Below are 20,047 nucleotides of genomic sequence, written 5' to 3'. Positions count from 1 at the left end.
CCTTGCTGTAGCGGTGGGCACTGCCCCTGCTGCGGGACCCTGCTGCGGGACCCGTGCTGCGGGACCCCCTGCTCAGGCACCCCCTGCTCCAGCACCCCCTGCTCCAGCACCCCCTGCTTCCGCACCCCCCCGCCACCCTGCCACCCCCACCCCCCGTCCCCTGCTCCGGTGTCCCGCTCTGGGCACACAGCCCCGCCGCTTAGGCACCTCCTCAGCGTCCTCAGCCTCCTGCTCGGTATGTACCATGGCCCTCGGTGAAGGCACTTGCTGATTTTTTGCTTCGAGTCCCTCTCCTGTGACCAGCTGTCTACCATGATCAGCAGTTGCCTGGTGCTTGGTGTATTTTTACCGCTGCAATGCTGACTGCTCTCCCACCCCCCGCGTTGCTGGTGAGTAGGGGAGCGAGAGTCTGGAGACAGGAAACTCCAGAGAAAAGAAGTACCTCCGTGCGGTGTGGTGCTGTGCATGGATGGCCCTTCTCTGCGTTCTTGGCTGTGTCCTCGCTGTCCTAGCTGTTTTGCATGGGAAGAGAGCAGGGAGTGAGAAGGAGGAGGGTAGCCTTGTATCTTTCATTTCAATACATTCTGCTTCAGAAATATCGGTGATGTTTTCGGCAGAAAAATAACTTCTTCTGTCATCACAATTTACCAGTTTATCCACTCTTTGCCCTCACACATTTTTAGCACAAATTCTCGTGAGTTTTGAGGTGAGGAGACTGTGCTTGCAATACTTCCTCATACTGCTCTTACATTGCAAAAGCAGGAAATGTCACATGTGTACAAAGGGTGTAAGAATACAAACGCAGTTCTCTAATCACTCTTGGACTTGTGAGAACAATGGCATTTCTCAGGATTCTGTTGCATATACACAATGCTTTTCTCTCTCTGCTAAATACTTATGACAAGAAAGAGAATGAACTGTTTGTCAGCTGAGTATATTTTCCTCCAGCTACGATCTGCAAAAGATAAGTGTTTGTATAGTCAATTATTCCATGTCAGAGCAGACCTCTAGCTGATGCCACTAGAAACATGTTCCTGCCCACACTTGTTAAGAGAAACAGCAACTCCCTGGTGCAGAATGAAGCCCCAGGTTACAGTTTTCCAGTGTGGGGTGTCTCTGTAGTCCAGACGATGTCAGTTGTTTAAGCACCATGTTAGCTAGAGGATGTCTAATTCTCCATCATGACCATTATATCTAAGCATGGAAACACCACTAATTCTTTGTCCTTTTCTGTGTAGTTTTCAAGTCTGACAAATTGCCTGCGTGCGCTGATCACCCTTGTTTTGTCATACAAGATTCTTCCTTTCTTAATCCAAGTGCTTTTCCAATATTTTCTTTCTTTCTTTCTTTCTTTCTTTCTTTTCCTTTCTTTCTTTCTTTTCTTTCTTTCTTTCTTTCTCTCTTTCTTTCTTTCTTTCTTTCTTTCTTTCTTTCTTTCTTTCTTTTTCTTTCTTTCTTTCTTTTCTTTCTCTTTCTTTCTTTCTTTCTTTTTCTGTCATGTCCCATGTCCATGTTCCTTCCACCCCCCACCCCCCCACCCTCCCACAAGACATTTAAGGCAGTAAAGGCTCATCTCTGATTTAAACTGCTGATTTAAATAGAATGTGGTGGGCTTTTGTCTTGATTGTTTTTTCTAACAACACAGACCTGACATACAGGAGCATGCAATGTGCTTATAAACATTTTCCAATGTGTCATATTTGTCTCCCTTGAAGGAAAGTATTGAGCATTGAACTCCTGGGAATGTCTTCCTTTGCTCTGGGATGCAGTGCCTTCAAGATTTTTCTCTTTTCCTTTCCATTGTCAAACAACCCACAGCTCTCAAATTATTTGTAGGCGCCTTTCTACTGGGACTATACAATTGGGTTGCAAATGACTAAGTTCTTACTTTTTTTTAATGTGGTATAGCTCTTCATCGCTCCTGACAGCTTGGATTTTCAGGTAGGACCAGGTCATGCCTCTGCCCTTTGGTTACCCTTCACTGCTGTTGGGTGCAGGTAGCACCCCATGGGACAGCTTGGCCAGAACAGTTCTGGCCCCCTGCAAATTTGGGCATGTGCCACAGTAATTCCCCTGTCCTTTTACACAGGTTAACTAAGAAAGGATTCAGACCTTTCCCTGCTTCAGCTTCTACATTTTTCTCAAGGCTTTTGTCATAAAAATCTCCAGTCTTTCTAAAGGGGAGTAGATAAATGTCTCCCATGATTTTGAGCAATAATGTAACCCCTACACAGGACAAAGATACTCTGCCTTCTCCACAGCTTCCCAATCTCTGACTCACCATTTTATCACTTCACCCTGTATACAAGTGGCTCCTCTTTTTCCTTATGAACTAATTTCTAAACTCTCCTATTTCCCATCTGCTGTATTCTTGGTTACAGAAAACCACAAGAGAAGCACCACAACACTGCGCTCCTTGCTCTTTGGGGCTGCACAGGCAATGTCTCGGCAGTGTGGGTGCACAGTGGCCCCAGTGAACTGGCCAGCCTCCAGGCCGAGAGGGATTCAGGAAAGCTTCTGCTACACAAACCCATTTAGCTGAGGGGATCAGGTTTTCAGCTTGGTTTTAAGCAAGTCCCTTTGAGGCCTTGTTGTGACCATCCTGGACTGCCTTTTATAGGTGGTTTTTCATTACTCTTCTGACCTCCTAAAAGGGTCTGGGATTTTTTTTTCTTCAGAGATGTACCTTTGCACAGGATAGTCTATATTTCAGTATTTTCTCATGAAGAGTTACACTGCTTATGCAGAGGACATGCTTCAGAAGACCATTTTAAGTACTTCTACCAATAATTACTTCTATACTTCAGATTATAAAAGATCAACTCTTGTATGGGAAGGTCTGGTCATCAGACCTTGTTCCAGACCCTTTCTTAGTTGCAGAACCTGTAATATATAATGAAAGAGGAAACAACTGTGCAGAATAACAGTAAGATGATCCACTTAGTTATGTCCTTTCCAGACTAACAGGCATGTAATGTTCCTGGTTTTCATTTTATCATTAAATGTATCACAGGGTCTTTCATCTGGCAGTGTTATATTGAATTCATCTGGTTTTGCTAAAGGCTGGCAGTTATTTCCATGGCATAGGTGGTTTATATCCTTCAAGCCAAGTTTCATGGGTCTCTACTCCATCACATGTATGACAAGACCCCTCACCAAGTGTGGCTCTACTGAGTTCATCACTGGGATCCCTGGAAGTGCACTGGGAGCTGTGACGGCTGAGCCATGCTGGGAGGCCATGGAGGCATGAAGTGGTTAAAAAATACAAAAAGAGGCTTTTCTTCTTTTCTCTCATGCACAAATCAAAGCCTGCTATGAACACCAGTTTTCAATCAGGTTGATGACTTTGGGAAATATATGCGCAATTTCATGAACTAACATGTTTTTGAGCTCTTGGTCATGAGCTGCGCTGTGCTGAGTAGCACTAACAGGACTGTAGCACAAACGTCCTGATGAGATTTTCAGCATGAGTAAAGTCCTGAGGACACAGAACACCTGAGAAGCTTCCCAGCAATTTGCTGATGGGTTTGTTGCCCCAAAAGATTTTTTTCAGTTTTTTTAATGCACTGAACTCCATTACTTGAAAAAAAACCTTGATTTTACCTTTTTAGATTAGGTTACGTAACTCTAGCCCTAGGAAAGTAATCAGACTTCTAGGAAGTGCTAAAGAAGCACACCTCTCTTTCTCTGAAAAGGCACATTCGTTTTCATTTCTGCTCTACTACACATCAACCAAAGTAATGGAAGATTTTTGTCATTATCAGTAGACCTCAGACCAGGGCTATTGCCTTTGATGATAGAACTGTTTTTCTGATCTTAAGCCTGAAACAACAAAGAGTTTCTGTGTATTTATGGTTTTATCTTGTTATCTAATAGTAACAAACTCTTAATCTTTTTCTTTCCAGACCCTTCCTTGCTGACAGTAACGACTTAGGTCTTTTACAAGTTGGAAAACATAGGCTTTTAAAATAGATTGGTAAACCAAGATATCACTCTGACTTTCAAATATTTGAGTGCATTGGGAAGAACATGCATTCAAAATAATACTCAGGGTAGCATTTAAAGGAATTAGAACTTTATTTGGAGTATAAATGTGAGTCTATTTTTAAACAGTGTAAAAGCATTGGTGTGGGCAGGATGCCTAAGGACAGAAACAAAGAGAAATCATGGAGATACCACCTTTTATAAGACTAGAGCAAAATACAAACTGAGAAAATTACTCAGGGTTTAAGCAGGTAGCTACAAACTGGTCATCTCTTAAAGAAAATGCACCTGATATGTATGAAGTGGAGGGACTCTTAATTTGAAGTAAAGCAGAAATGAAAAGGAATTTTCCTTTTCAGAGAAAGGGAAGGAATGTTTCCTAGCTTGTTTAATTACTAGTGTAGATGAAGACAGATCTTGAAGTTACTTTTTCCGGTTGGTTTGTGGTTAGAAGAAAGTTCCACGTCTGCCCTAAGTATCTAACTCTTCGCTTGAGTTGTGCTTCTCTTGAACCAGTACCTCATTAAAAAAGCACTGGACCAAGTCAGGGGGCAGCAGCTTGTGTCATAGAGCTGGCTAATGACAATAAATTCACAAGTGTGCAGCTGGAGCTTTCACAGGCTTTAAGGACAGGACTGAACACCTCTCAGACAACTGGGCTACAAGATATTGTGCAACTCTGGGAAGGAGGAACAGAAAGGGCCAGGGGGTAGGACAAAACCTTTAACTTTGAGCTCAGTAATGAAGGAATTGCTTTGCAAAACTGCTTGTTTGCCTGTGTAGTCATTGTGGGACACAGCACTTAATGGGGACAGAGGTTCAGCTATTACAGCCATCCCAGTTGTCCTGGAGCTGGTGACTGCACTGTGGAGAGCTCCTGGGAAACAGAAACACTAAACACCGGTGTCCAGAGTGACAGGCTTTCTTTTCCCAATGTACATTTAGATTGGATCACTTCCTTTGTATAATAAGGTGCAGAGTGATTTTTACTGTCTGTTTCTCTCTGAGCACAAGGAGAGATTGAAACTTATATTTTACATGGCAGTGAGGATGTGTGATACATGCCCCAGCCTGTGTGCCACATGGGACTGTGCCAATGGTAAATCTTACTTTCTCTGTCCTCTGTGACACTATACTGCAAGCAGGGAAGGTTTTCCCATTTTCTGAGCGAATTAATTTTCTTACCACAACATGTGCTTTCCATATTTCACAGGTTCAACAAACTTTGCAAAAGTCTGCAAAGAGTAAGGACACAAGAAAAGGCGGATACAAGAGGTCAAATTCTTCTTTGCACTGCAGCCGCTCCATGCTCATTGGCAGGAGCTTCAAAAGATAGCTTACACTAATCTTAAGGCAGTTTTAAGCTACCAGATTGATGTAAATGCTAATCAGTGACTTAATTGTGTAGGCACTGTACAAACAGAAAAGCCCTGCATTGAGCTTCTGCCCATTGAAAGACAATGTGCCAGAACATAATCTCCTGCAGAGGCTAGCCTGTCTTCTTACCTAGAGAGAGGCATAACTTGCAGCACAACATTAACATACAGATGTGCGCATGCTGCTATAGCAGAAGGATTTCCATTTGGGTGTGTATCACTGCAGTCTGCACTAGATGGCCTGTTCTACAGCAAAGGAAGGTGCAGCACTGGGAAACAACGTAAAAGTGTGACGATCCATGAAGAAAAACATGCCAGATATATGCTAAGCACTTTTATGGGAGACACATGCAAAACAAGGTCCCTTCAAATCATTGGATGAAGCTACCATATGCCAAGCAGAAATATTGCTGGCAGTGCTTTCTGAAGGAAAGAGCAGCATGATGAGAAGGCCTGTGCATTCCCCTGATGACAACAGGGAGATATGTCCTCAGCACATGAACTGAAGGCAAAAGTTTTATCACTGACAATCCAGTGTGGAGACAAGAGGCCAGAGGTAGTGAATAGTGAATGCTGTACCACTTATCTAAATGATGACACACGTATGTTTAGTTAAAAGTCGGGAAACGTCCAAGGACCCTTATTGCTAACATGACAGATGTACTAATTGCTAAGTCCTTGAATTTGTCATCTTTAAAAAGGCTATCTGGTCCTAAGTTCCTGTTGTTTATACAATGCGGCAAAGACAAGGACTTAAATCGTGGTCACTAGTTTAGCGAAACATGTAAATAAGTTCCCGGAATTGTAATGAATATGTAAACAATTTCCCGGAAAGTTAATGAATAGGTATGAGTTGCTTGTATAGCGGGGACTGAAAAGTCCCCTCGGTGTGCATGACTTTGGTGGAGCGATCCCCCATGCACCATGCGCTGCCGAATAAAGATAACGTCTGCTCACTCGAATATTGGTGACTGTTTCTTTAAACCACTTTGGCACCCCAGATGGGACCTCCTCTGCTCGGCTGCAGGACCCATTGAGGGCAGGGACTCCCTAGGGTGCCCGCGGGGATTTTTCCTGGAGGGGCTCCTTCTCTCATCTGGATCACTGCAGGAGCAGAAAAGGACTCCATCTTACGGAGTGAAGGTATTACCTTTATTCAAATATTATATTCTGGTATGTTTTGAACAGTACTGTTTTGGATTCTGTTCTGGGACCGGTCCATCTGTAAAGCTGTCTGTAAGGCGTAAGATCATTGTATGCTTATGCAGGATGGCATATGCTGGGTAGCTAGCATCCCAGGTATACATCTGATTCTGTTATGGTACTCGTTCTGATATTAAGGTAATATTAGAATTCTGATTCTGTTTTGGTCGGGAGACTAAAAAAAAAAAAGTTTGATAATTTGAAGTCAATCTGTGTATACAGGATTAATAATTTTAGGGTTACTAATAATAATGGTTATACTCATTTTAGGCTGGAAATGTGAGAACCTTTCTGTATTAGGTATACTATGAATGTTGATATGTGGTTATTGTCTTGAACATCCGAGGGGTGAGTGTAAACCTCTATATGTTTTAAAGTGCATATACTGTAAAGAATTATTGAGTATATGGTGGGGGTTGCTGCTTAGGGACAAAATTCTTCTCTGAGCAGTTGCTCTGTGCTGTTTTGGCATCAATATGGCAAGCCAGCCAGAAAAACTCTCCACCAGCGCTGGAATCCAGGGGCCTGGGGACCCTCAGGGCCCCCGACTGCATCTTCTGTCGGCAAGACTCCCCTACCCCTCGGCTTCTCACACAGGTGGACAAGGACTTCTGCACAAAATAAAAGGTATTTATATTTATTCTTTGTTTTGAATATTTGATTGTCTTAAGATCTGGGAAGCTAAAAACTTCCTTTAGGTTGTCTTAAGTTTTGGGGAATTCCTAGAATGTAACAACTGAAATAGCACTCTGCGTCTTGTTTGTTCTATGTGTTGTCTTGTTACATGTTCAAAATTGGAGTTGAAAAAAAATAATATTCTGGTAATTCTAGGCAAATAGCTGAAAACTTAACACTCTGCTTAAGGCCAGAAAAAGAAAAAATCTGGTTTTTGGCAATTGTTCATTGAAATACATACTTTGTGTGGTAACGTGAACTGTCAGTGTTCCTAGAGTTGTATGTAAATACACGGTACCTTATCAATTTATGAAGTGTTGGAATGCATAATTAGAAATTAGAGCGGGAGATTGTGGACAAAACATTAGAACTAACATCATTTGGAAAAAGCATGAATTAACCTCTAGTCCTTAGTGTTGTAAGTGCTGTCTGTATACTCGAAAAAAGGGTGGCAAGTGTCTAAATATATTATGTCCTCGCAAAAAATAATAATAATAGGAAAAAACTGAGACCTAAACTAGAAAGATGTTCTTGTTGAAATTTTTGTGTAAAAAAGAAAAAAGAGAGCTCAGGTTGTGGTTCCCTCTTTGGAGCAACCAGAATGAAACACGTTGTAAGATAAAAACTTGTACTAATGTATGTAAACTCTGAAGCGGGGAGGGGGGTGGGGGGTGGGGGGGGTGGAGAATCAAAGACCCTGTGAAAGTGTTAAAGTCTTGGGGTGAGTTTGTACAAACCCCCGTACCCCCTCGAAGGTGCGGCTGAGTCCTGCTGGACGCATGGCAGGGTGTTTGCTGTTTGCCTGCAAAGGCTGATATGTAAGAACACAGACTTAAAGCAACAAGGAGCAGATTTGCATTCAGGGTAAGAAACAGTTAAAACAGAAGTGCTGTTGCAGAGGCAGGCTTGTGTAACCTGCAGAGCAGGAAGAGCATCTCCTGCCCTGAATCCTGCTGGTGAGGAGGAGGGGGTTGCTGTTGCTGACGATTGAGCAGAAGGACCTGACAATGTCACCATCTAATAGGACTAGATAAAGGTTCGAGTTGATTGTTACTAGATAATCGTGATGTAGAAAAGTTGATAGAAGGAATAGGGAAGGTGTACAGAAGGTAAAAGAAGAGCTGGGTCGTGCTAAACTGGTAGAGGAGAAGAGGCAGAGACAGAGGAGGAATGTCAGGCAGAAGTGAAAGAGTGAATCCCTTTCCTATGGGATCAGATCACTGTGCATATTGTAGGGAAAGTGGGCACTGGAAGCGAGATTGCCCTAAGCTAAAGAACCAGCAAGGGGTTCTGGTGAACTAGGGACTAGGAAAAATGAGGTGGAATTTTTAGTGAATACAAAAACAACTTATTGGTGTTAAACTTCAGTGAAAAGAATTTGTTGTGGGAGCTGCTGGCCACCAGGAAAACATCCTGAAACCTTTAAAGTACAAACTAAGAAAACAATAAGAATGCCAAATTCACCAAAATAATCAATTAACTGAAATCTTGAGCTTATCTTTAATTCAACAGAAAAGTGGAAAAGAGGATCTCCCTGAAGTAAAAGAAATCTTTAGCCAGGTATATCTGCGAATAAATTCCAGGTAAGGTGAAAAATGCTTTACCTGTTACAGTAAAAATGATAAGCAGGAGGCCTGCCTAACTCAGGTAAAACAATATCCCTTGGTCAACAGGGCTGTGGGGGATATTGGCATAAAAACTAAAATAAAATACACTCTGTAGTAGTTCTACTAATGTGAATCTGTGTGTTTTGCCATGACAGTGACTTGTTATGGGATGTGCAGATGAAACTCTACATTGACAACGAAGTACAAGGAATAAGGTTGGTCAAGTAGCTCCTACCATAGTCAAGGGCAAGACTGGGTTGGCCTGTGTTTGCCACCAAGAAGAATCTTGAGCTCCGCTGTTGGCTGCAACCCCGTAGGTGCTGAGCAGTGGGAACATATGCCATGCAAGACCTTGATGTGAGGAATGACCCCCTCTGTTATAAGAGGGTCTTCCAGGAAGGAAGAACATAAGATGGCCCATTGAGGCACTGATTTGGAAATTGGAAACCACCTGGCCGACCATGAGGCCAGAAGAATAGCAGAGGAGGTAGGAAAGGAGGAATTATTCTTAATACCAGACGGTAAAATCCAAACTGTAAGTACAGATCAGGAGCCAAACTATTCTAAAGATCTAAAGCTAATTCAGGACATGAATGGTAAAATAGAATTAAATAAGTGGACCTATTTGGCAGATGGTCGTATAGTGGTACCATCCAATTTAATATGGACCACAGCCTTAACAGAACATAATAAGACTCATTGGGGAGCTGATACATTATATAAAAGTTTGAATCAGAAATTGATGGGGCAAAACTTATATACTGTAATAAAACAGGTAACTGAGCAATGCGAAGTGTGTTTACGTAATAATCCCAATGTAGCAAATAGAATAAAACTAGGGAACATTAGTAGAGGAAATTATCCAGGGCAACAGTGGCCAGTTGATTTTCCCGAACTCCAAAGAAAAGGGGGGGGGGTACCGATATTTATTAGTTATGACTGATACGTTTTCAGGTTGGCCAGAAACTTTCCCTTGTCGAACAAATAAAGCAAGAGAGGTACGAAGGGACTATTAAATTAAATTATCCCCGGCTTTGGGGTTCTGGCAACAATCTCTTCTGATAGAGGCTCACACTTCTGTGCCAAAGTAATACAAGTAAACACAGTATTAGGAATAGATTGGCAATTACACACTCCTTATAGGCCTCAAACAAGTGGGCAAGTGGAAAAATGAACCATTTACAGCTAGCGAAAATAGGACAAGGGACAAATCTAACTTGGCCACAATTTCTTCCCTTGGTATTATTAAGAATACGAACTAAACCGAGAACAAAGGAGAATTTAAGCCCTTTTGAAATATTATATGGGAGACCGTACCAGTTACAATTTGCTGGAGAAGATTTAAAGCAGTTAGGGGAGGGATATTTATGTGAATATGTGAAGACCCTCCAGGGACAATGAAAAGTTTTAAATAAACAAGTATTGGGAACAAGGGCCAGAGGGTTGGATCAACCAGTCCTTTCCTTTAAATCTGGTGACTATGTGTATATAAAGACTTTTTTCAGGGAAACCTTTGGAAGAAAAGTGGGAAGGACCCTATCAGGTGCTGCTGACGACCTTCACCGCCGTCAAGATAAGAGAACAACCAACCTGGATTCACTACTCTTAGATAAAGAAGGCTCCTGAGAAATCATGGGCCATCACCCCGGCAGGACCCATGAAACTACAGTTCTTTAGATCGTAAAGAAATCTCCGGAGACACAATGGACTGTCAAAAAGGATCAGCGACATTTGTGTAAAGTTATTCTGATTTTAATTGTAACTGTTGTAAGGATATTAGAAACTGAAACATGAGTACACAATACCTATCTTCAAACATCGCAAATAATTGTTAATGCTACGAAAGCTAAGGAATGCTGGATATGTACCTCTCTTAAAGGAGGCTTGATAACACCCCTGTATGGGGTGGCCTCTCAAAACTGGAATTATCTCGATGACAAATGGCCTACCTGGCCAGACTTTTGGAAAAAGCCAAACGATGGTGGAGGATATTGCCTATTTGATAATAAAACATATGAGTTGGGTCCCAGATTTGATTTACAAATATTAAACCTAACCACCACAGTAGTTACGAAAAGTGATAATAATTGACATTGGAAAGCTCAAACAAGACAGGAGGAGCAAGTCCTGGAAACCCAGGGCAAAATACTTGTTCCCAATCTGATGGATGGAATGATTAAACAGACATCCGTAAGATATGGAACACGGTGCAGATCCTGCATGAAATTACTAAAGACGATTTGTCATGGAGTTCCATGAAGCTATATGGAACAAACTGACTTCGTGGTTACCTAATTTAGAATGGTTAAAACATGCTTTTATTTTAAATTATGTTTATCTAAAAGTTGGGAAACGACCAAGGACCCATATTGTCAACATGATGGATGTACAGATTGTTACGTCCTTGGGTTGGTTATCTTTAGAAGGGACATTTGGTCTTAGATTCCTGTTGTACATGCAACGTGGTGAAGATGAAGACTAAACGTGGCGGCTAAGGAATAGAGTCTGCGCAGAGACAGCTCCTCAAGGACATTGCGCAGGCACGTGATATGTAAATGAATTCTCAGAATTGTAATGAGTATGTAAACGATTTCCTGGAAAACTAATGAATAGGTATGAGTAGCTTGTATAAAGGGGGGACTGAAAAGTCCCATCGGTGTACATGACTTTGGTGGAGTGATCCCCCATGCACCCAGCGCTGCCTGATAAAGATAACCTCCGCTCGCCTGCATATTGCTGACTGATTCTTCAAATCAGTAGCTTACCTCAGGGACTGCTCAATTGGTAGAAACAGAGGGAATTCCCTTAGAGCATCGATGTACTTGCAACATCTGTACTGGGAGCTACTGCTGGCACCATGTATTTTAACTATGTTGTAGCAAGACGGAGGCATACTATTTTGGCAGAAGACACCAAGTGCTGGAGCACAGGCACTGCCTGTAGGCTTTGCTAAAGGAGAAGCTGTTACAAAACATACTAACTACCCTGTACAAATTTTTGGTCATGCTAAAACATATTTTTTCTGCATTGCTGAAACAAACTAAAGGCCTTTGACATTTTTCAAATGTGGATTAACTTGAAAACACTTCAAACACAGTTTTAAGGTTTTCTACAATAGAATTAGAAAAATGGAAGAAAATGGAAATGACACTTCAGGGAATGAAGTACTCAAAATTAATTAGAACTTTTTAGGTGACTGTGTTTTAAACTGAAGATGCTGACAATGCACAACACAGTACTGATGTATCTGTACAGCTTCCAGCTGACAAATCAGCTTGTTTCACTTGGGGTCCCCTACAGAATGCTATACTGCATGTCCAAGACCTGCACTTGCACAGAAGCTGGTGTGACTGAAAACATCACTAACTACTATTATTTCATGCTTTTGAGAAAAATTACTGCAACCAACTGTGTATAATCAGAGCTTTTCATGGCAAAATCAATTTTCAAGGAATGATGAATTGAAATGTCTTTAAAGAGTTGTAAGATGAAATAATAAAAAAAAAAAAAAAAGAAGCTCTTCTTGTCACCCTGATTTATCTGCTCCCATGGACTTCGTGTGATCAGACGCATTGCTCTAGTGCAACACCCGCCTGAGAAGGAAACAGGAGAGGTGACCCCATGATCATCTTGCAGGCCAGGGGGGCTGCAGTTCTGGAACCCCAGAACTTGCCATTGCTGTAAGGTGCCTTCTGAGAGGCTTGTAGGTTTCTGTGTGACCTGAAAAGCCTGAAAGCAGATGAAGGGAGGGAGACTTTGCTGAAGCATCTCTTGTAAGCTGCCAAGTGGAAGAAGCTAGTTTTGAGTCTGCTGCCTACAAGAAGACTGCTAGTTTTCAGGGTTGCATGCACTGTTGATGCAGGATTAGAAAGTGTTTAATGGATGCAAACTGTATTTAAAATCCTAATAGCATTATCAATTTTAAGTCTCTGAAATCAACTAAATATTTGCGTGTAGGGCAAATCACAGCCCGAGCTTGCTGGCTGCTTTGCTGCCCTCCAGTTTTATCCATGTGTTAAAGAGATCAGTATATGTTCGTTGAATTTAGCCAGAATTCACTGTTTCCCAATAGAAAACTGTGCTGCTCGGATCATTTACCAGCACTTGCATTTGCTTCTCACAAAAATGACTATAGATATCTGGGTCAGATTTTCTCACAGATCTCTTACCTCTACTGAAAATCAGCAGGACTATGATGTATATTTAGCAATACTTCAGTTTCAGAAATGTACTTAGTCAAGTGTTTATTGGCATGGGATTCCTGTTTTAGCTCAGCATTTACAATACTGTAACTCATGTTGCTTTCTTTTTGGAAACCAAAACATACCACTTTGCTCTTTTCACTTGCTTCCCTTTACCTGTTCTCTGTGTGTTGCATTGTGGTATTTCATGTGTATTGCATCAGCTCCTTCTGAACCTGCAGAAGCCCACTTCAGTGACTGGGTTTGACCTGGCTGGGACTTTGGCTAAAGCTGCAGTGGAGCCAAAGTTCCACGATTCAGGCTTAGAAGAATTTGTCATTTTAATTTTCTATCTCCTCTTCTGTTCCTCTTCAGCCCCTGATTTCTGGCAAGCCCTTGGGAAACAGACTTCATGCTCTTCAGCAGTCTGCTTAGGGAGGCATGATGAGACTTAGGCGTGAAGAGAAGGTAGAGAAGAGTGGTATCCTGTTAACAGACTGCAAGATCGCTTGGCATGCAGCCTGGAAGCTGCCTGTTCTGGCAGTGTCAATGGGTATCTGCAAGAGCAGGTGGCTGCAACCAAGCTGCCTCCTCCTAAGGCAGAGTCACAGGGATATTCCCTGAGGTCCCAGCAGAACTGTCCAAAGCCTCATCTGAAGATCCTGGCATTGCAGGACTTGCTCTGAAACACCCCCTCCAAACTCCTGTCAGCTGATCTCTATGAGGACTGGATGTGTGCTTTGGAGTGGCATGAGAGATTGAGAGAACTGGAAGAGTACGTTTCTCAACCAGTCCCACTGCTGTGGACCTGCTTGGGACCCCTGTGTTAAAGGATGACAGCCCAGCCAGCCTGGCACTGGGCCTTGTCACTGTGGGTTTTTGATGGGTGACAAATGGGGGCAGAGAGGAAGGTGCAGAGGTGGGAACTCTGTGGTGGACAGGGCAGCAAACTTCAGGGCTGTCTCCCCCCTCCCAGCCCCACAGTAGTCAGCAGATGCATGTTTGGCTGCACAGCCCCAGGGGCAGAGGATCTGTTGGGGTTGGTTCGGTCAGGGAAGTGTGCGTTGCCCTGGGGGACACTCAGGCAGCACTGGAAGCTGTGGGATAGAAGGGCTTGTGCACAGTTTGGATCCAAGTTGAAGACCTGCTCAGGGGTAGGGACTGGCTTATTGCCCTGGACATGTGCACTGCTGCACACATGTGGGAGTTCGTGCAGAACCAGGCTGCACACGTGCCACTTGCCCACAGCCCCTGCTCATGTGGATGAGCTCTAGGAAGGAGCAAATACCTGCTCTGACCCCTTCATCAAGGAACAAATCACCCCAATGCCCACTCTGCTTCTCCTGTGCTTCCTCCAGCTCCTCATGTTCCTCTTCCTCACACTTGGTGTGCTCTCAGCACAGTTGCTTTTCACCTGCAGGACCCAGTGCCCCCCACGCTCTGCCAGCCCTGCTGCCAGGGCCTGGGCAGGAGAGTGGAGCAGTGAGCCCTGAGGCAGGGCCTGCTGCAGGAAGCCTGACGGGAGTTGCAGCCCCTTGGGAATCCTGCAGAACAGCCAGGGAGACTCAACATGGAATCAAACTGATGCTGGAGGTGTTGACGCAGCAAGCTTTGCTCTAAGGTCTGACACGGTGGCAGGGTTTGCTGAGGTGCTGTGCCAGGAAGAGCAGAAGAGGCAACCCAGAGAGGAGGAGGTATACATCACTAAGAGCAAATCAGACTGTCCCATTAGTGCTTTTTGTAGGAGATATGACCATCTGCAGAAATGAAACACCAGACCTGAAACAGTCTGATTTGCCTCAAAGGGTCCTGCTGGGTTACACGGCCATCAGAGCAGCCTGGTCCCTTCCTGCCACACTTTGCAGGCTTTGATTCTGCAACACAGGGCAGGAGTCTTTTCTTTGGAGCAGCCATGCTCCAGGGACCCTGTGTGGTCAGGGACCTGATCAGGGGTCTGAGGTAAACTAGGGAAAACATAGGCCTGCTGCTGAATGGTGCAGAGGACCTAGTAACAGAAGACATGGAAAAGGCCAAGGTACTCAGTGCCTTCCCTCCTCATTGTTTACTGGTAAGATCAGCTTTTAAGCATCCCAGGTCCCTGAGATGCTAGGGAAAGTGTGGAGCAAGGAAGACTTACCTTCAGTGGATGAGTACCAGGTAAGGGGCCACTTAAACAAACTGGGCATACTATATAAATCCATGGGGACGAGTGCTGAGGGACTTGCGTGATGTCATTGCAAGACCATTCATTGAATGGCTGTGATGACAGAGAGAGTTTCCTTTAAGACTGGAAGAGAAGAAATGATATTGCTATCTCCAAAAAGCCAAGACAAAAGATCTGAGGAATTACAGGCTGGTCAGCCTCATCTCAGTCCCTAAAAAAGTGATGAAGCAACTAATCTTGCAAATGAGTTTCAAACACATGAAGGACAAGAAGGTGATCAGGAGAAGTGACCATGATTTATGAAGGGGATAATCATGCTTAACCAACGTGACAGCCTTCTAGAATGAGGTGACTTGCTTGGCATCTGAGGGAGACTGGATTCAACAGTGGATGTTCTTTACCTCAACTTTAGTAAGGTTTTCAACACTGCCTCCCAAAACATCATTGTAGACAAACTGATAAAAGTACGGGCTGGAAAATTGGACAGTGAGGTGGTCTGAACTCTGGCTGAATGGATGGGCCCAGAAAGTTGTGATCAGTGGCACAAAGTCCAGGTAGGAACAAGACACTAGCAGTGTACCCCAGGGTCAGTACTGGGGCCAGTACTGTTCAACTTCTTCATGAGTGACCTGGTTGATGGGACAGAGTGCACCCTTGTCATATTTGCAGATGATCCAGAACTGGGAGGAGTGGCTAGACTAGATGGTTGCACTGCCATGCAGAGGGGCCTGGACAGGCTGGAGAAATGGTCAGAGATTAACCTCATGAAGCAAAATATAAAGTCCTACATCTGAGGACCCAGGCACCAGTACACCTGGTTTGCAGCTGTTTTCCTCCAGACCGATCAGATGCTACAGTTACAGGGCCACAGTGGGTTAAGGCAGAAGGCATCATTCTAACCAGAACATCAAGTGTCCAAAGCCTTCTGGGCCTTTTAAAATATTTTACTTACATAAAACCACTTTAATATTGGAAAATTGCTATTCTGTCTATGTAGGGAGTTGCTGCTGAGCTGAAATAATACAACTGTCAGGCATGATATCTTTACCCTTTCCACTGGCTTCGTATTGCTTCAGAAACGGGATGCTCTCAGGGGCTTGGATGCACTTAGCAGCAGTAAAATGATTAAAGAGTGCTAATTATTTTCCCTGTGTTAATCATCTGTATACCTCATGTATTGTTCAGTCAACACTGCTCTGCCCTTTTCTGATAGTGCCTGTGCCCTTGTAGGAAACAAAAAACACACTGTGCCTGTAGTCACATGTATCTAATGAAATATTTTAAACGTTCTTCTTCTAAGCTTCCTCAGATGCAGATTAGGACATTCATCCTAAATGAAAGAATGAGAGAAGTATAATTACCAAGATGCACAGAGTAGCTACAGTGTTTGACAAATCCTGATGACCTCCCCCCCCCCCCCCCCCCGTTTACTGCTCCCCCATCCTCCTTGGCTCACACCTCCTCAACCACATAGGCAAAATAGCTTGGAGGATATTTTCAATATATGTGAATATAGAACCTAATTAATGGATGGATTTTTTCTGTGCCTCTGAGTGAAAGCACTGCAGCTGAAAGAGGCTGTGTTCTTCCTCCCTCCTCCTGTGTGCAAAACAGAACCCAGAAATTGCCAGTGGAGCTTCTTTGTGCCCCTGCTGTGCCTGTTGCCTCTAGTCAGCCCCTCCACCCTCACTGTTGGTCTTAAAGCAGCCTCACAAAGAATGCACCTAGCAGGTGCTCTTCAACTGCTTTCAGTTGTTAATCAGAAAATACTTTGAAGGCTTGATGGTGCCAGTGTTTCCTGTTGCCAAGAGAATCACTCTGTGTGCCTTTGGTCCTGTGGCTAGCCCTTGCTCCTGGCTGAGGAACCTGCTCCAGTAGTGACAGAAGAGCAAGGAGAAGAGACAAACACTGTAATCCAGCTGGCCCACTTTGACTCACTGCTCTCCATTTGAATAACTCCTTTGACTAAGGCCAAGCTAGTGACAGGGGTTAGTTTTCTGCTTTGGGCCCTGGCCCCTTGACTTCTAGCATTGCCTTTTATTCTGTGCTCCATTGGGAGGGGTTAGGAGATCGACAAGTAACATCATCTTGAATTAACACATTTTTGTGGTGCTTTTTCATGGTGTTTCTTTGAGTTTCAGCCTGGGTGCAAACAGTGGTTGAGAAAGGGTCCGATGCATTTAGCTGGATGCAGGCAGAGAGCAGCCAGAAGCCCCAGAATCTGCTGAGGAGCCTGGGCTGCAGCACTAACCTCCAGGCACTGGGGCAGGCAGAAGCTGCTGGTCAACTCATTTGCTCAGAAAGCAAGGACTGACCCCACAGTCTGCCAGGAGCAGTTTTCCCCTCCCATCTCTTTCCAGTTAGAAGAGTCTGATCAATTAAACTGAGGATCAGGAAACAGATTTTGAGGCAAACAAGCAGACCTGCCATGTTCAAGTGCTGCTCAGTTGCAGAGATGGGCATGTGTCATGGTGAGACTTAATAAGGGGAGGTCAGTCTTGCTTTTTCTGTACGAATGAATATCTGTAATATGCATTAGAAACAGTTTTTAATTTTATCTGTTTTCATTTTACAAATTGTCATACTTTTGATAGACAGGTTTTCTTCAGGTGAATTTAAAATTAGTTTAATATGAGCAAATGATGTCAGATCATCCTGGGACAAGCTTCTTCCAAGAGACTGGTTAGCAGTGAGCTCCAATTACAATCAAAAATAGAAATGGATTTAGAAATTAGAAATAAAAATGGATTGCAGCCTTGAGTTGTTGAGATTAACTACATAACATGTACCGGGTAAATTAGGGGCCTCTCATTGTGCTGCTTCTGATCCAGTTAAAAAAGCATGATTTTCTGATTGCACTGTAGAAGTGAGAAGCAGGTCTGGCATAGTACGACTGCGTGGGAAATGAATTACTCCTTCTCTTGCTGGCTTCTCTGGCAGGAGTGATCAAAGATGGTTCTGGCAAAGCCAGAAAAAGCTTGTATTTTAACCACAGGAAACCTAAACCATGAAGACAATGTTAAGCTCCTCCTGAGACACTAACCTGAGAAACTAACAAGTTCTACTAACTTCAACCTTTCCAAATTTTCCAAATTTTCTCTACTAACAGTCCCAAGTATCCTAGAAAGTCCCCTTTCCCAAAGTAAAAATAAACAAATGACAGTAATTAAAAAAGAAACCCTAAAATATGTATGTATGCATGCATTCGTCAGGAGTTCTGAGTTAAATGTCTGAGCTGGTTTACTTTTGTGATTTCATAAATTTCAGAACTCTTGTCTCACAGTTGCTTTAAGGTGATCTAATTGCAGGTTTCTTCTGAAAGACTGCAACTTTCCCTCTGCAATGATCTGCTGAAGCCTTTCCTTTGTTTTTCTATGATCTATTACTATTTCACAGCTGATTTTTTCTCACTTAAATTCCAGCCTCTTTTGCCCTTCCTCCTTTTGTTGAAGATGTTTTATTTAGTTTTTATAGCAGAGAGAAACAATTTCACAATAAACTGTTTTATATCCTCTTGTGTTCATGTTTTTGCTAGATAAACATGTATTTCCTTTCCATTAGAAACTGTTAAACCTGTGTGGTCCTTCATAACATGAACAGCATCTCTGATTTAGTTGTAACACATACATTTTTACAATGTCTGTGTTTTCGTGTCAGTTGTTGCACAAATGGCTGTTCTGGTTCTTAGCTTCCTACCTGCATCTTGCTGATGTGGCAGACTTCGGGGTCGTTGGCATAAAGTATCTAGCTAAAATGATTTCATGCTATGTTCTCTGATATTGCTACTTTCAGAAAGCAGGGAAAAAAAGAATCCGGTACTTTGGAAGCAAAATAGTTAATGTCTTGCAGACCTCTGCAGGCCTCCCTAGTTAAGACACATTTGCAGCTAATGGTCTTGCCAGTCAACAAGATTTAATTATGAAGGAGTGGATTATTTGTAAAAGGATGTACTGAATAGAGCTTTCTTAACTGAAGGATTTAAATCTATGTTGTTACCTACCGTATCCTGCTTAGCTGAGTTTTGATGAAGAAGGAGTTGTATAACCTGCAGATACATCAGCTCTGTAACTGCCCCATTTGGGCAGAGTTCCTGCGGACAGGATGGTCATTGTGCTGCTCAGAGTTCTCTCCTGTATCAATAGTAATGAACTGCTCCTGCTCTGAACTCATCTAAATTGTATTCTGTTTTTTTTCTGCAACAGTATCAAGACTTTGCTTCCACCACATCCAAACAAATTAATGCCAGTGCAGGACCATGGAGCTAAAGCTCCTTTCAATATTACTAACATGCACAATATTAGGTGGTCTTTATTTTGCTCCTTCTTTGTCATCAAGCAAGCTTCCACTATCTACTCAGATATCACCCTGTGTCTTTTTTGTGTGTGTGATATGGTGAGATTTTGTCAACTTCCTGTGAAATTGGCGGTACTTCTGTTATTTCTGAGTTTTCATTCAGCAATGTCTTTGCTGTACATTATTTATCTTTGTGGATTTCTTTTTTTATAGCAGGGTTACTAGGATCAGCAGAACATTTTTCAGCAAGTCATCTATTTTTTACAAAATTAATCTCTGGGCAGTCTTTCTGTACACAACCATCGTAAAATTACCCTATATGTTATTCCCAAGAAACTACAGAAATATTGGGATGTGAACACATGACCTTTCAGGCACTCCTGTGGGAGATCTTGTGATAAACATAGTCGTGATTCATGTCAAAATAGACTATAGCGTGATAAGTGTAATTGTTGTACCCTGTGTAAATCTAAAACAGTTTGTGACCACTATAACCTGTATCACAATTGTAATGAACAGGCGGATGCGCTTCTCCTTTAAGACAATGAAACCACTTAGAAAACT

At 42.9% G+C, this 20,047-nt stretch overlaps 1 long non-coding RNA gene across 1 annotated transcript; it reads left to right on the top strand.

The window, feature by feature from the left end:
- Window positions 1-200: 200 nt before the first annotated feature.
- LOC130142928 (uncharacterized) lies at window positions 201-11,570 on the top strand. The gene is made up of 2 exons (XR_008819575.1): window positions 201-235; window positions 6,362-11,570. It is a non-coding gene; the product is annotated as an uncharacterized LOC130142928 (long non-coding RNA).
- Window positions 11,571-20,047: the final 8,477 nt, after the last annotated feature.

The sequence above is a fragment of the Falco biarmicus genome, chromosome Z (assembly GCF_023638135.1).
Source record: "Falco biarmicus isolate bFalBia1 chromosome Z, bFalBia1.pri, whole genome shotgun sequence".
Taxonomy (NCBI): domain Eukaryota; kingdom Metazoa; phylum Chordata; class Aves; order Falconiformes; family Falconidae; genus Falco; species Falco biarmicus.
Note: the sequence above shows the minus strand (reverse complement) of the source record. Positions and strands in the feature narration are given on the sequence as shown.